Source organism: Triticum urartu, unplaced genomic scaffold (assembly GCF_003073215.2).
Source record: "Triticum urartu cultivar G1812 unplaced genomic scaffold, Tu2.1 TuUngrouped_contig_8136, whole genome shotgun sequence".
In the NCBI taxonomy this organism is placed as follows: Eukaryota; Viridiplantae; Streptophyta; class Magnoliopsida; order Poales; family Poaceae; genus Triticum; species Triticum urartu.
In genome coordinates, this window is record NW_024119053.1 from 1 (window position 1) to 16733 (window position 16733).

General features: G+C 45.3%; 1 pseudogene; it reads right to left on the minus strand.

Moving 5' to 3' along the window:
• Positions 1–5112: 5112 nt before the first annotated feature.
• Positions 5113–7084, minus strand: LOC125531801 (annotated as a pseudogene).
• Positions 7085–16733: the final 9649 nt, after the last annotated feature.

Genomic DNA, 16733 nt, shown 5'->3' on the forward strand with positions numbered 1-16733 from the left:
GGTTCCCCTCCTCGATCCCGATCCAATCGGGGAGGGGGGATATTTTGCGGGGGAGTGAGGGTGTCGGTGTGTGTCGTGGGGGAGGATATGGGGTGCGGGGTGGGCCGGCCCATTCGGGCGGCAGTGGCCAACTGGGCCAGAGCCCGGGGGCAGGGGGTTTCTCTTTTTATATTTTTCTTTTGTTTTGCTTTTTTCTGTTTTTGTGTTTTCTTTTCTTTTTATTTATTTTCTTGTCTGTTTTAAATCATTTTAAATTATCTAGGCATTTTATAAAAATGTGTTTATTACATCATATTTACTTATGCGAAATATGGCACCTCCCGAACATTTTTGTTTTAAATTTTGAAAAACTTTTGTTTTGATATTAATTTAAATTTGAATTTTGAAACGGTTTTGAATTATCGCAAGGTTAACAACAGTAACCGTGGTGATATGGCTCCATTAGCGTGAGATTACTGTAGCTTAATTACCTGGGCGTTACAACAAGCTATGATTGGAAGACAGGCTAGCTTACAACGGAGATCTTTTAAACCAAGTTCAGCCAGAAGGCGCAGTGGTCGCAGCAGGAGTTGGAACACATTGTGTTGTGACCAACAAAGACAACAATTCAGCAAACGAGTCGGGAAACATGCTTGCAGGGTTATTGCCACCAGCTAAGTGCAAGGAGATCAGGAGGCGCCATATGAAGGAGTGAGTAAACGAACAAGATTCTCCAACATATGTCAACGTCAAAGGCCACAAACAGACAACTTGCCCTGATCGCGGTGATGTTCGAAAGCAGCCTCGGAAGCCAACAAGATGCAAAAATTGTGATGTTGAAGGACACTGCCAGAACAACAGTCAGAGGGCGGCTGAGCTCAAACTGAAAAATATTTGATGGTTATTATCACTTAATTTGCCAATTGTACCACTTTCTTAGGTAGATACTAGATTGTGTTGTACCTGTAAAATTTGGATTTGTTGGACCTAGATGATCAGAAAATGTGTGTTAGTACTCTGCCTAAAAGTAACTCATCCAACATGGTGGACAAGGGGCAGTTTCAGACTTATAAAACTTGCTTGTTGGTGTCACTGATATCTTTATTTTTTACTGATTGCAAATGATTTGAAAATCAAAGGGCAGATTGAAGATAGTGATGTTCAGGGGTTACTGTCGCTCTGATTCAGAGATATTAGTGTTTGAGTCACTGCCTACCTGTTGTCATTTGATGTTCATTTGAACTTGATACCATGTCTGAAACTAAATTTTTCTGGTTGCTTTAGTTACTATAGTTATAGCTGATGTGCTTAGTTGAAGTTGATCACCAGCCTTGATTTGCTTCTAAAAACAGATGACACGTGCTTTGAGGGACGAAAGACATCTACATGACATGTTTGCTTGCTGATTGGATGGGCTAGTTAATGCAGATAGTAAGTGGCCGGCGGAAGAGGATGATCCAGACATGCTCAAGGAAAGGATTCGATCTAGTTGCACTGGTTCAAGGTGCCGAATCCAACAAGATAAGTACAGGGAGATGCAGTGCTGAGGAATATCGGTAGGTCCAATGGTTGTGTCGAAATAAATGTGCTTACCCGTCCCATTAGTCCAGAATATGTAGCAAGATAGCTCACATTATCAATCTCCTTCCGAACCGTGATAACGATAACTCATAGAGTTATGACGCCGCCATCTGAGATGTGGGCCACTGCCTCTATAAAGAATAGGAGTACAAAAGTTATACACCTACAGATACCTCTTGTTGCATCAATTATGAGATAAAGCAATGGCATAGATACCGGGATCACTAATGCTCGTGCTCGCATGATCGTGCTCACATGAGTACTTTCGATCATCTTGTATATATTTCATCTCTATCTGTCCAAAATCAATAGAAGATGCAGGGCCGACCTTGAGAGGGGGCACGGGGGCGACCGGCAGCAAAGTCTCTTTTACCGGTTTAGGGATGTACCGGCAAACGATCCGCCGTTCGCTTGGTTTGCGATTCGTGCGTCATCATGGCCCACCTTCTGTATAGCATTGTATTTTTATAATCCACATCTAGTATATCACTGCAGTATGTCAGGAGGATGGCCCACTATTTGTATTAGTATGTCAGCTTTGTCAGCCCAGCATGAATGCAACCTTTTTCCTCTCTCCCCGCACCCAAACAAATCCATCTTTTTATTTTTGCTTACAATTTTAGATGGTCATCATATTTCACATTAAAATTTCATTATAGAATTTTTTATAGATTCAAATTCCTTGAAACATGATCTTCAGAACAAGATCAATCTTGAATATTTTTAAATTAGATTTCAAAATAACATGTTTCATTGTCTTCAAAAAATTCTCGTTTCATAGATTTCACTTAGTTCAAAAAATAAATTTCACTAAGTTCATAGATATAAATTATTTCAAATAATTGAAATATATATTTTGTAACGAGTGAAATCACTATTTACAATCAAGTGAAATATAGAATTTCAATTGAATGAGTGTAAATATTTTCTGAAACTAGTGAAATCTATCTTCTGTAACAAGTGAAATCACTTTTTTGAAACAAGTGAAATATAGTATTTCAATCGAATGAGTGTAATATGTTTTCTGAAACTAGTGAAATGAGTGAAATCTATCTTTTGTAAGGAGCCAAAGCACTTTTTTGAAATAAGTGAAATTTAGTATCTATCTTTTGTAACGAGTGAAATCACTTTTTTAAAACAAGTGAAATATAGTTTTTCAATCGAATGAGTGTAATATAGTTTGAGATGAGTGAAATAATCAAAATACAATAATATTGAAATATGATACATAAAATTCAAACTAGTCAAAATGTATTCAAGATTGGTCTTGTTTGAAAGGTCTTATCATCCTGGACTCGAATATATAAAAAGTTTCAAAAATGAACATTTGGTTCAAAAGTTATTAACCATTCAAAATATGACAAGCAAATAAAATGCAACTACTTTGTTTGGGGGAGAGAACCCATGCGCCATCCTTTTAATCAGTCACCCACTAAGTCACATCTAAAGCTGCCACACATCTCACATGCACAGATGTATTGCTCTGTCTACTGTTTGTATTGCATAGTAATTTTTTTTGCGGGGGGTATTGCATAGTAAATTGTTTTTACTTTATACACAAAAAGCTGGCACGGATCTCAAGGAAAGCAATTGAACGGCAGATTCTGCACCGGTAGCTCCCGGCTCTGGTAAAAAAACTTAGTCGGGCGACTGGCCCGGCCCCCGGAACCAAGGCACCACCAAGGCAATCACTGACACTCCGTTTACCTAGTATCTCTGTCCATAGTCGTCTTTCCTGCCTAGGCATGCAGTACTGTATCTGAAAGAAGAAGAAGAAGAAGAAGAAGAAGAAAGAAGACTCCATTTAGGAATTAGCTGGGCCTTGGGCCTTTGTTTCTGGATCGTCAATGTTAAGTTTTAAGTGATGGTGGGCCGGCTGGGTTAGGGAGCGCACTTTTCAGCAAGAAGGCATGGCTTTCGATTGATGCTATACCTGCGCCTCGGAGTTCCACTTGATGATATTTGCAGTAGCTATGTGGCACATTTGGAACAACAGGAATTCTTGATGAAATGGTGAGGCTTTACCTCATCCATTGTGTGTATCTAGAAAGATTATAGCTTACATTGATTTTATTTTGTTGAACAATGTCAGATCAGAAGACTCCAATAGGCGCGAGACCTTGAAGTCAATCAAGAAATGGGCTCCGCCACCGAAGGGCCTAATGTTGATCAATGTAGACGCTACGATCTTCTCCAGTACTAGAAAAGCTGGGTATGGCGTTGTCATACATAATCATCTTCGGGTTGTGCAAGCTGCTTGTCGAGGCCTTGTCGATCATGTGCAATGCCCCGAAGTTACTGATGCAGTGGCTATCCTCCAGGCGCTCAGATTGGCCGAAAGCATAGGAGTTCGGTCATTCGAAGTGGCGTCTGATTGTCTTTCACTTGTTAACAAACTGCAACAGCAGGGGCTGGATAGGACTTCAACAGGTGCCATTGTTCATGATATTAAATTAAGAGCCAAAAAGTTTGTATCATGTACTTTTAAGCATGTTAATCGAGTATGTAATGAGGTAGCCCATGTTCTAGCCAGGTCGGCAGAACATGATTATGGATTCTCTTGGTTAAATGAGCCTCCTGAAATAATCAAGGCAATTATTTGTACTGAACAATTAAGGAATGAATGACAGGCTGCTTCCCATTGTCTCAAAAAAAAACCTAGCGTGATGGCAGACAGCCAGGAACAGCACGCACGGCCAACAGTGGGCTTCCAGCGCTGGCGTGCACCGGGTGAAAGCAACACATGGGGTTGGTCTCTTGTTTTCGTTGCTTTGGATCAGGTACTAATTCGTTCAGTTTGGAAAAGTTGAATCCATGTTAGGTCTAAGTTACAACTAATTGCTTTGTAACCATTATCTAGTCTTGGATATACTCAACATCTAAATTTCTTGATAATTTTGTATAGATTGATTTTAGTTGTCAACTTGCTAATTATACATTTTATGTGATACAATTTTCTCCGCATGCTATCAAATTTTGCTACTTCAAACATTAGGTCCATTCTCCACTAGATCATGTGAGCGTAATTTGGCTTGCTTGATGGTAAATGTAATTTGACTTGATCTCGTGTGTGATCATCCATGTTTAGTTGTTTCTAATCAAGGCTTGATTTCTCGTGTGTTATGGCCCCTTCGGCAATGTCAAGAGGCCAAGACGTTGAGATGAGACCGCTCGCAATGACACGATTTTTTAGACGTTTCTCTAGTGAATGCATGTCTAGAAATGTTAGGGCCCCATGTTCTAGTTTCACCCAGGCCCCCCAAAATCTCAGGACCGGGCCTGGGTAGACGGGGTGGTTGTTTGGCTAGCACGTACTGTTCCAATTCTTTGGACAAGCCTAGGACGATCCAGCAACACATGAAAGAAACCAACTCGCTCGTATATGAAACGGACAAGACCAAAATAGCTAGCATACGTGAAAATCAATCGAAGTGGAACAAAACAAAGCAGGACGAAAATAAGAATATCGCCTTCTTTTATTAGTAAGTATAGATTCATCAAGAAAATAGCTAGCATATTCACCATGTCGGCGATTCATAACTCGTTATTTGCTCAACGATCCATGAGAGGGTACAGGTGCATTGCAAGACGTGGCTCAGCATGTAGCACTAGCGGTTTCTCCATGAAGAGTTCGTGCTTGGACTCGCTGAGATTGATAGCCGACACCCCAGCCGGTTTGGTCCAGGTGAAGCCATGCAGGAGCCTGCCGAAGAGCATGACACTCATGGTTGTTCCTAGTGATGCCGCGATGCATCCCCGCCGTCCGGTGCTGAAGGAGATGAATCGCAATTCTCTCTCGGTAAGCACCACATTGATGGTGTCTCCCATATGGCGCTCTGGCTTGAAGTGGAGCGGTTCCTCCCAGAGGGTTGGGTTCCGGCCCAGGGCCAGCCGGCTGAGGATGAACCCTTGGGCACGCGGTAGCCCGCAACAATGGTGTCGGCAATTGCGACGTGCGGCACATTGAAGGGAGCGGCTGGGTGGAGGCGAAATGCCTCGCGTATGCATGCCTTGAGATAGTTGAGCTGCATGATGTCCGACTCTTGCACCAGTCGCTCGTGACCGACCACCTGATCCATCTCCTCCACCGCTTTGGCCAGCAATTCTGGGTTGTTCACCATCTCCGCCAGCGCCCACTCCACCGCGTTTGATGGGTTATCTATGGCCGCTAATATTATGTCCTGCATGTATTCCATGGAGATAAATGTAAGTTAATACAATTTATATATTTGCATAAAGATAGATTACATTGAACAATTGGAATTTGAAATACAGTTTAAGTTGAAATCACATACAAATGGTAGAAAAATACAATAATGATAGGTTTAAACTATTAATTCATAATTTATTATTCTATTGTTTCCCTTTTCTAACACCTGCGAAATACAGTGTAAGATCTATTTAAGAGTGTGAGCTATTACCTTGTAGGACTATGAGGCAATTGGTCACTAAATTCAATCTAGGCCCTTGAACCATCTTAAAATTTCTCATTAATTAATATTTTGCTTACCTTGCACTGTGCTTTGACCTCATCGATGCTGAGCAACGGCTTGCCGTCACCGTCAGAGAGTGTGATGAGAACGTCAAGGAAGTCCTGGACCCCATCCTGCCTCTCGCCGTTGTTCCACTGCCTCCAACGCTCTTCAGTGACCATGTTGTGCAGTCTATCCACTTTTGTGTTGGCCTCCTTAATAATTTTCTCGTGGCCGTCCAGGTCTAGGCCAAGTAGACACGGGAGGTAGTCGCTGACACAGAACGAGAAGAGGAGCCCTAGGAGGGTGAAGGAAGCGTCCATGTGCTCCACCTCCATCGGCCCCGGCCCGCCGTCCGGCTGAGGCTCCCCGAAGTACCGTTGGCTGAAGACAAGCCGACGGATGACGTTGCCACAGTAGTGCCGCGTGACGTGCTTGACATTGACATTGGCTAGTCCCAACGTTGAAGATGACCCCCCGGCGGTGAGGTTGTAGATGTAGCGCGTCAAGTTGTCAGCTTCATCGGCGCGCTTGTCGTGGAGCCACTTGTGGCGGGAGGGGCAGATGATCTCAGAGGTGAGCACCTTGCGCATCTTCATCCATTGGTCACCGAATGGCGACAGCACAGCGTCCTTGTAACCGCAGCTGATGGCGTCAGAGGCGAAGGTGAGTGGGCGGGACAAGAAGTTCTTGTCCTGCTTCTTGAGTACCTCCCTTGCGATCTTGGGACATGTGATCGGGACGACGTGGACGCCGCCGAGGCGGAAGCAAGCGATGTCGGTGCCCATATCCTTCATCACGCGATGGATCCAACGGAATGCTGGTTTATTGAGCACCATCTCGGGCAGGCTACCCAGCAGTGGCCACGACCAGGGTCCGGCGGAAGTGGAAGCGGCACCGTCGCCGATGAGCACGTGCCACTACGGACCTTGCTCTTGGTCATGGCAAGGTGTATGAGCGTTATTATGATGAGAAGCTGGGACACAAAGCAGCAGCAAGCCAGCATTGTGGAGACTGCTGCTTGTTGAGTGCACACAGGCTTGCGAGATAGCTTGCCTTGTTATCGTTGCGTAAGGAAGCCAACTTTGCTTTACGTGTTGCTCTGCCCATGAGTGTGAGACCTCTCTTTATATGTTACCTCCGTCCCAAAAAATTGGCTTAGATTTATCAAGATACGAAGGTATCTACGTATCTAACATTAAAACATGTCTAGATATATTCCATATATGTGGATCGTTTACCACATGTATCACATGGTATTTCAAATCTATTTATCCTGATATACTATTAATAATAATTTTCTATCCAAATGTAATCAAAACAAAATAAAAAATCTTCTATTTGTAGATTGTCTTAAATTTATTTAGATACGAAGGATAATATTAATAATAATAATTGTCTATCCAAACATAATCAAAACAGAATATTTTTCTATTTATAGATTGTCTAGATGGCTGATACTAATAATAATAATTGTCTATCCAAACGTAATAAAAATAGAATAAAAAATCTTCTAATTGTAGATCGTCTTAGATTTATTTAGATACAAAGGATGATATTAATAATAAAAATTGTCTATCCAAACGTAATCAAAATAGAATAAAACATCTCCTATTTGTAGATTTTCGAGAGTACTTATCCGAAAACTAACCATAATTGTCTTTCCAAAAGTATTTCAGACTCCATGATGATAGACCATATAGGCAGCTTTTGGTTTGAAGAGATGGTTGGACCATGCATTCGGGACTCGATGAGATACTACATCATGCATGGGACATGCACGATGCATGGAACAGTGGGCTCACGGGCCTCCTCTGTAGCAGGTTAAAAGCAGGAGTAGGGTTTTACGCATCCTCGCGGCCCAAACCTGAATAAACGAACCGTGTGCTATCTGTTTGATCCGCTCTTCTGACGATCCCGCGCCCCGCAACCGTAGTAGGGATTCTTGTGATCCCCTAGGTGTCGTTCCCACCAACACTCCGTTTTTATTTACTCTGCATATTAGAGTTGACCGAAGTCGAACTTTTTAATGTTTGACCAAGTTTATAGAAAAGAATATAAATATTTACCATAACAAAATCTATATGATGTGGAAGTACATTCAACAATGAATCTAGTAGTATTGATTTGTTACTATATATGCCAATATTTTTGTCAATAAATTTGATCAAAGTTTACAAAGTTTGACTTTGACCAAAACTAATACGCGAACTAAATAAAAACGGAGGGAGTACTACACAAGGACCTAAAAACAGAGGCTACATCTGCAGCACATATGATCCTACAGTACTATACATGGACCTAAAACACATACTACATCTGCAGCACATATGGAAGAACGGCAGCTCGTATGAACATACATACGACCTACAGAAACTGCAGTATTTATGGATCCGAAACACACATACGACCTACAGAAATAATATGAGGAGGCCAGGTGAGAGGGAAGAATCACCTGCAATCAAATCAGCTGTACCGCCTCGAGACCACACACACCGAAAGCCAAGAGCACGAGCAGACCAAAATCAGAACGGATCTAGACAGATCCCTAAAGAACAACAAACCCTTAATCATCACACACACATCACAAAGGGGAAACAACCAAGGGAGCAAACAGAATCACCTCGGCCATCTCAGAAGCTCAACCGGTGCGCTCCCTCTCCGGTCGACCCGCAAGGCAACCCCAACGCCACGGCACCGTCCAAACTTCTAATCAAGCAGAGAAACAGGAAGACGGTAAGAAACGAGCGGAGTAGAAGAGATGAGCGTGAGATAGAGGAAAACCACCTGAAGAACGGCGTCGAACAGAGGAGGACGAGTGTCGGCCGTGGCTAGAGGAGGACGGGCGTCGGCTGCGGCGAGAGGAGACGAGATCCAGAGAGACAGAGAGAAGGGAAGACGGGGGGAGAATCTTCTGTATCTAAATAGCTAGCCCTCACTAATATATTTCTCTCAACATGTAAGCATGTCACCTTATCATTCAACATGCATAAAAAAATGTCCCACCTCAACATACAACTATGCATATTAAAAATTCACTTCAGCATGCAAACATGCATGCATGTAAAATTTCATTATATTATGGTATTACGTTTAATTTTTGTATACTTTCAAAAAATATTATTTCAAATATTTATGTTTCATATAACCAAAATCCCATTGAAATATTGCAAAATATTCACGCAACAAATGTGTGAGGCATCATCTAGTGAGAGGCAAGTCAGCCGCCCTCCCCCACCACATAGCCGCATGGGCCAACCACTGGCCACCACGCACACGGGCTCGACAGGAAAAGATGAAAACACCCTCGACGGGGGCGAGATATTTCGTGCGGTGGCACGGGATATTTACCGCCGTCCCACGCGCGACTGGACGCACAGACCACGCCCGCACACACGGTCGCTGACGGACACGGCACACACACAAAGGGCCCCGCACGCCAGCGAGCACGGGTCGAACAGACCGAGTGAGTGACGCCGCGAGCCAAACGAGCTAATCCATCGCTAGAGCGTCGGGTTTCGATCCGGTGGCCGAGATCGATCCGGAGCAAGGTCCAACGGCCAGAATAGCATCAAGGAAACGATCCGACGACCGAGAAGCTCTAAGCTCTGAGGAGCGCCTGTGAGACCTTGCTTTCTTCTATCTGGATGGGTAAAAGTTGGATATTACAGTTGAATGTTTTGATAAGAGCTCACTGCTTTTGATGCAGGTGCTACACTTTATATGTGTTATAGAACTCCCAAAGAAGCACATACTAAAAAGATAGACAAAGGATGCACGTGATATCCTACCGCCTCACCTGGCGCAGTACCACATAGCGACAATGCTTAATAGAACGCATTTAGTTACAAGCATTTCAATATGTTCTTGCATGCTATGGAGCTTGTGCGCATGGGCGACTATAGTGTCAGAACATACGAGCATCTGCTCACATTGTTCAAGAAATGTGCTACTGGAATGAAGCCATTTACACAGGTATGGGACAGGTGTGACGCCCCCGATTCAATCATACACTAATCATACATGCAAATGTGTACAACCAAGATCAGGGACTCACAGGAAGATATCACAACGCAACTCTACAAATAAAATAAGTCATACACGCATCATATTACAAGCCAGGGGCCTCGAGGGCTCGAATACAAGAGCTCGATCATAGACGAGTCAGCGGAAGAAACAATATCTGAGTACAGACATAAGTTAAACAAGTTTGCCTTAAGAAGGCAAGCGCAAACTGGGATACAGATCGAAAGATGTGCATGCCTCCTGCCTGGGATCCTCCTAAACTATTCCTGGTCGTCGTCAGCGGCTCGCACGTAGTAGTAGGCACCTCCCGAGTAGTAGCAGTCGTCATCGACAGTGGCGTCTGGCTCCTGGACTCCAACATCTGGTCGCAGCAATCGGGTATAGGAAGGGGGAAAAGGAGGAGCAAAGCAACCGTGAGTACTCATCCGAAGTACTCGCAAACAAGGAACTACACGTTGCAGCCCTACCTAGGCACAACAGAGAGGTTAGCATGCCGGTCTAAATCCTATGCACGTAGGTGTCTGGGCACATCACCCATTGCACACATGCATGTTGCGTGGGCGGCCGGAGAGCAAACCTAGCAACCTCCATTACAAAGGAAGTTGCGTTACGCGGTCCAATCCGGCGCGCGCCGCTCAGTCGCTGACATCACGAAGGCTTCGGCTGATACCACGACATCGAGTGCCCATAACAGTTCCCGCGTAGTTGGTTAGTGCGTATAGGCCAGTAGCCAGACTCAGATCAAATACCCAGATCTCGTTAAGCCTGTTATTTTGAAGTAACCGCGAACGCCGACCAGGGACAGGCCTACCTCTCTCCTAGGTGGTCTCCAGCTGCCCTGTCGCTCCGCCACAAAGTAACAGTCGGGGGCCGTCGGGAACCCAGGCCCACCACTACCTGGGTGGAACCACCTACCCCTTCAGCCCCCAACATCGGAATCAATTGCGGGTACTCAACGAGCCGACCCGACTTTAGTCCCGACATGTAATATGTATAAAGTATATAGCATATAGCCGTGATCACCTCCCGAGTGATCACGACCCGATAGTATAGCATGGCAGACAGACAAGAATATAGGCCCAAAATCTTGAACTGAATAAGCTGCCACGGTCTGAACTGATAACCAGTGGAATACCGTGAAGTGAAACAATCCTGGACATGTAGAGAGTTGCAAGCTGACTAGCAGTGATTTTTTCTTTGACCGCCAGAAAATGTGCAACTTTAGACAGCCGGTCAATGATGACAAGAATAGCATCATTACCTTTCTGTGATTTGGGAAATCCAGTGACGAAGTCCATTTCAACATGGTCCCATTTCCATTCAGGAATAGAGATAGGTTGCGGAGTTCCAGCAGGCCTTTGATGTTCATCTTTGATAGGACGGCAAACGTCACACTCAGCAACATAACGAGCAATGTCTTGTTTCATATTAGACCACCAGAATCTTTGACGAATATCCTGGTACATCTTTGTACTACCAGGATGGATGGACAGAGGCGTGTCATGAGCTTCTTTCATAACCTTTTTAGTCTGATCCAGGTTTTTCCTCGAACATGGTACCACTAGGTGGCCTTTGAAGTACAAGTTGCCATCATCGGCGATAGTGAAGATTGAGGGCTTTTCTTCTGCGAGATGGCATTTAATCTTCTAGACTCCAGAGTCATAACCTTGAATAGTCTTTATACCATATACAAGATCTGGTACGATAGCCAGGGTATTTAGAGAACCCTTAGTAACAACACGAAGATTCATCTTTTGGAACTCTGGGGGGAGGGGGAGCGAGTGCTCCAGGGGGGACAATATGAAGGTTCAGCTTTCTAAATTCTTCTACAAGCAAGGGCTGAACTTTGTGAACCTGGAGGTGGTTGCAGTAAGACTTGCGGCTCAAGGCTTCAACCATTACATTAGCCTTTCCTGGGGTATAGGATATACCCACGTCAAAGTCTGCAACAGTCTCCATCCATGTTTGCTGACGGAGGTTCAAGTCGGGTTGAGTAAACAGATACTTCAGACTTTGGTGGTCGGTGAAGATCTAGCAACGATTACCGAGAAGGTAATGTCACCACTGCTTCAGAGCATGAATGACAGCAGCAAGCTCGAGGTCGTGAACTGGGTAGTTTTCTTCGTGAGGGCGCAGTTGACGAGAGGGATAAGAAATCACTCTGCGCTCTTGCATTAGGACACAGCCTACTCCTTCACAGGAAGCATCACAGTAAATGACAAAGTCCTTCTTAGTATCAGGTGGACCAAGCACTAGGGCATAAGTCAACTTGTCTTTGAGCGCCTGGAAACTTTCCTGACACTTGTGTGTCCATTGGAACTTGACACCCTTATGCAACAGATTAGTCAGAGGCCTAGCGATCTTGGAGAAGTTCTCGACGAATCGACGGCAATAGCTGGTGAGACCGAGAAAACTTCGGACTTGCTTGACATTCTTCGGAGGAGTCCAATCGAGAATAGCCTGAACTCGTTCAGGGTTGACGGCAATACCATCCTTGGAGATGACATGCCCAAGATAGGTTACTTCGGGGAGCCAGAATTCACACTTGAAATACTTAGCGTAGAGTTGATGCTCTCGAAGCTTTTCCAGCACAAGACGAAGATGTTTAGCATGTTCTTCTTTGTTCTTGGAAAATACAAGGATATCATCCAGATAAACCACGACGAACTTGTCGAGGTAATCCATGAATATGTAGTTCATCAAACGAGAGAAAGTGGTTGGAGCATTCGTTAAGCCGAATGACATGATGGTGTACTCGTATGATCCATACCGAGTCACGAAGGCGGTCTTTGGGATATCCTCTTCACGAACATGGATCTGGTGGTAACCCAACCTCAAGTCGAGTTTGGAGAACACTGATGAACCAGCCAGTTGATCATAAAGATCATTAATCCGAGGGAGGGGATATTTGTTCGGAATAGTGGCTTGGTTAATAGGATGGTAGTCTTGGACTGATCGGTTCGTCCCATCCTTCTTCTTAACAAAGAGCGAAGGTGCTCCCCACGGAGAGCAACTAGGGTGAATGAAACCTTTGCTAAGAGATTTGTCGATTTCCTCCTTAAGCTCAATGAGTTCATGCGGCGGCATCTTGTAGGGTCGTTTGGCTATTGGAGTGGTGCCTAGTTTCAAGTCGATAATGAATTCGACAGCTCTAGCAGGGGGAATCCATGGAAGTTCTTCCGGAAAGACATCTTGGAATTCATGAACGACGGGAATGTTTTCAATGCCCTCGAGTGGTGTAACATTCAACACATTCAAGGCATAAAGCCGCGCCTCGGCGTTCTGAACTAGATGAGCTTGGTAAGTAATTATTTCATCCGAAGGGTGTTGCAGATGGACGGTCTTAGTGGCACAAACTATAGAAGCATTATGCGCTTTCAACCAATCCATTCCTAGAATGAGATCAATGCTACACGACTTCAGTACGATGGGAGAGACAAGGAATTCCAGTCCTTTGATTTCAACGGGGACGTCGTTGCAAATCATGGAGGTCCGACATTGGCCTGCGGGAGTGTGTACTTATAGAGAAGTGTTCATGTCCTCACATTTAATGTCGTGCAAGCATGCAAAATCTTCTGACATGAATGAATGCGATGCACCTGTATCAAATAAAACAGATGCTGGTGCTGAATTTACGAGGAGTGTACCCATCATGGTAGCAGGCTGGTCTAGAACTTCATTGAGATCAACGTGGTTGGCATGAACACGACCATAAGACTTGGCATAGTTGTTGCATGGCTGGTTGTTTCCACGCCTAGCTGTGGGAAGGGCCGGTTGATTCTGGTTCGGATTCTGATAGCAGTTCCTGGCAAGGTGACCTGGTTGGCCACACTTGTAGGACAGACCATTATTGGGAGTGGGAACAAGAGCTCGGGGTGGTGGAGCTGGAAGTCTCGGCTACCTAGTTGGTGGGGGAGGCAGACGCGGTGCAGCATAGGACTACCTTGGAGCAGGTGCAGTAGGCTGGTACATGCTGTTGGGAATCCATATCCTACGCTTCTGTGAGGACGGGCCCGAAGATGAGCATGTGTCACGGTTGCGCCTATGAGAGCTCTGGTGTTCCTGCAGACAAGATTCGGCATTGATGGCCTTGTTCACCAAGGTGACGGAATCAGCAAAGTCATGCACTAGAAGTGCGAGCTTGATGTCAGCTTGAAGGCCATCATGGAACTTCTCCTGTCTGCGTGCATCAGTTGCAATGTCTTCTTCAGCATAGCGGGACAAGTCCAGAAACTCCCACTGATAAGCTTCCACGGTTTTGTTGCCCTGTGTGAGGTTGCGGAACTCATGCTTCTTCCGGTCCATGACTCCCTGAGGAATGAAGCGGGCACGGAAAGCAGCTTGGAAGTCTGGCCAGGTGATGATTGTTTCAACTGGTAGAGTACGCCTGTGGCTGTCCCACCATTGAGCAGCGGGTCCTTTCAGGAAGAAGGAAGCAAAGGTGACATAGCTGGCAGGAGCTACATCAGCAGACTCCATCTCATAGGTGATGTCACGGAGCCAGTCATCAGCGTCCAGAGGCTGAGTTGAGCTGCGGTACACAGTTGGGTTGAGACGCATGAAATCATGCAGAGTCACTTGGGATGGCTGCTGATTCATATTGGGGCGAGGAAACTGAGCCATAATATTCTCCATGAACTCGCGATTCATCTCGAGCTGTTGGATCATACCAGCCATGTACTTAGGCGGTGGTGGGGCATGGCCACCACGACCACGACCACCTGGTCTAACCATCCTGCTAATATATAACAGGGGTAGTTCAGCATTGAGAAATTTGCAAGGACAAGAATCATTCATGATGAAACATGCATAATGAAAGGAACACGATAGATACTACATAGTAGTTGGCATATCTTATAAAAGGGGTTCATGCATAGAGTTCGGTACACAGACTAAGAACATCATAGGCGGCATGCAGGCTCGAGGTGAATGCAACTAACACTAGCAAGCAAGCCTACATCAGTCCCAGGAGGAACTGTGGAGGTAGGTGTAGCCTGATAGCTGGTAGTGATGCGAGGGGAAGTCCTCCACGTGAGTAGCCTGGGGTCCGCGGATACTCTGGTGCGGAACCCGATGCATAGGTGGCAGAAGAGGACCAAGTGCGGGAGAGTAGCCTCCCACATCTGGCCAGCTGACACCCTGGGGCATCACGGTCCTGGCAGGGTAGATCACATAACACGACAGATCACTAGATCGGACAGAGGGGTGCAACATCGTCAAAGCACGGTACAGGTGCTGACGGGTGGTGTACAATTCGTGGCGAAGAGCTTGGTTAGCTGTATCTAGCCCATCAGCATGCAGAACTAGGTTCTGATGGTAGAAGGGCTCTCGGGTGATAGTGGAGTAGGCAGCAGTGTAGTATCCCTCCGCACCAACATCGGATGCGATAGAAATGTGCCTGAAAGGGGAGGTGTCCAACTCCCGATACTCTCCACGAAGACGTGTTAGAGCAGCATAAGCAGCATCGTGGACCGCCATATTGATAGTCACTCCAACACCATGAGCAGTGTGCAGCACGGTAGTGGAGTCATACTCCCGAGAGTAGAGGTGGACGATGGCACGATACTACTCCTGGTTAAAGTCCTGGTACTCCTCGTAGACAGTGTACTCAGGGTGCCAGCGATAACCCAGATAGGTCATCATCTCAACCAACATAGCAGGTGATCCTAAGGCACCAATGGCCGTCGTGTGGCGCACGACCTGTCTCGTGGGTTCCATCTGAAAACAAAGATGTTTCAAAGGAGTCAAATGACAATGTGGATAATGTTCAATATACTAGTCTAAGGAATAACTAGGGCTTATCCAACTTTGGGGTGAACATAGTCACGGGATCCTAATGTTAGAGTTAGTAAAATCGTTTAACCCGAGTAGAAGAGAGTTCAGAGTACCAGAGTAAGGATCAAGGAGTAAAAGATCCTAAATACCACCCAAATGGCGATGTGGGCCCGTAAGGCACACAACCACGTTAGTAAAAGTTTTGTAATGTCTAGACTCGACTTCAGCTAAGGAGTGTGGAAGGGGGATTCCTACAGGCAGTCGGCTCTGATACCAACTTGTGATGCCCCCGATTCAATCATACATGCAAACGTGTACGATCAAGATCAGGAACTCACGGGAAGATATCACAACACAACTCTACAAATAAAATAAGTCATACAAGCATCATATTACAAGCCAGGGGCCTCGAGCGCTCGAATACAAGAGCTTGATCATAGACGAGTCAGCGGAAGCAACAATATCTGAGTACAGATATAAGTTAAACAAGTTTGCCTTAAGAAGGCTAGCACAAACTGGGATACAGATCGAAAGAGGTGCATGCCTCCTGCCTGGGATCCTCCTAAACTACTCCTGGTCGTCGTCAGCGGCCTGCACGTAGTAGTAGGAACCTCATGAGTAGTAGCAGTCATTATCGACAGTGGCGTCTGGCTCCTGGACTCCAGCATCTGGTCGCAGCAATCGGGTAAAGGAAGGGGGGAAAGGAGGAGAAAAGCAACCGTGAGTACTCATCCAAAGTACTCGCAAGTGATACATCCATTTTGCATCATGCTTTTATATTGATATTTCTTGCATTATGGGCTGTTATTTCACATTATGTCACAATACTTATGGCTATTCTCTCTTATTTTACAAGGTTTTCATAAGGAGGGAGAATGCCGGCAGCTGGAATTCTGGGCT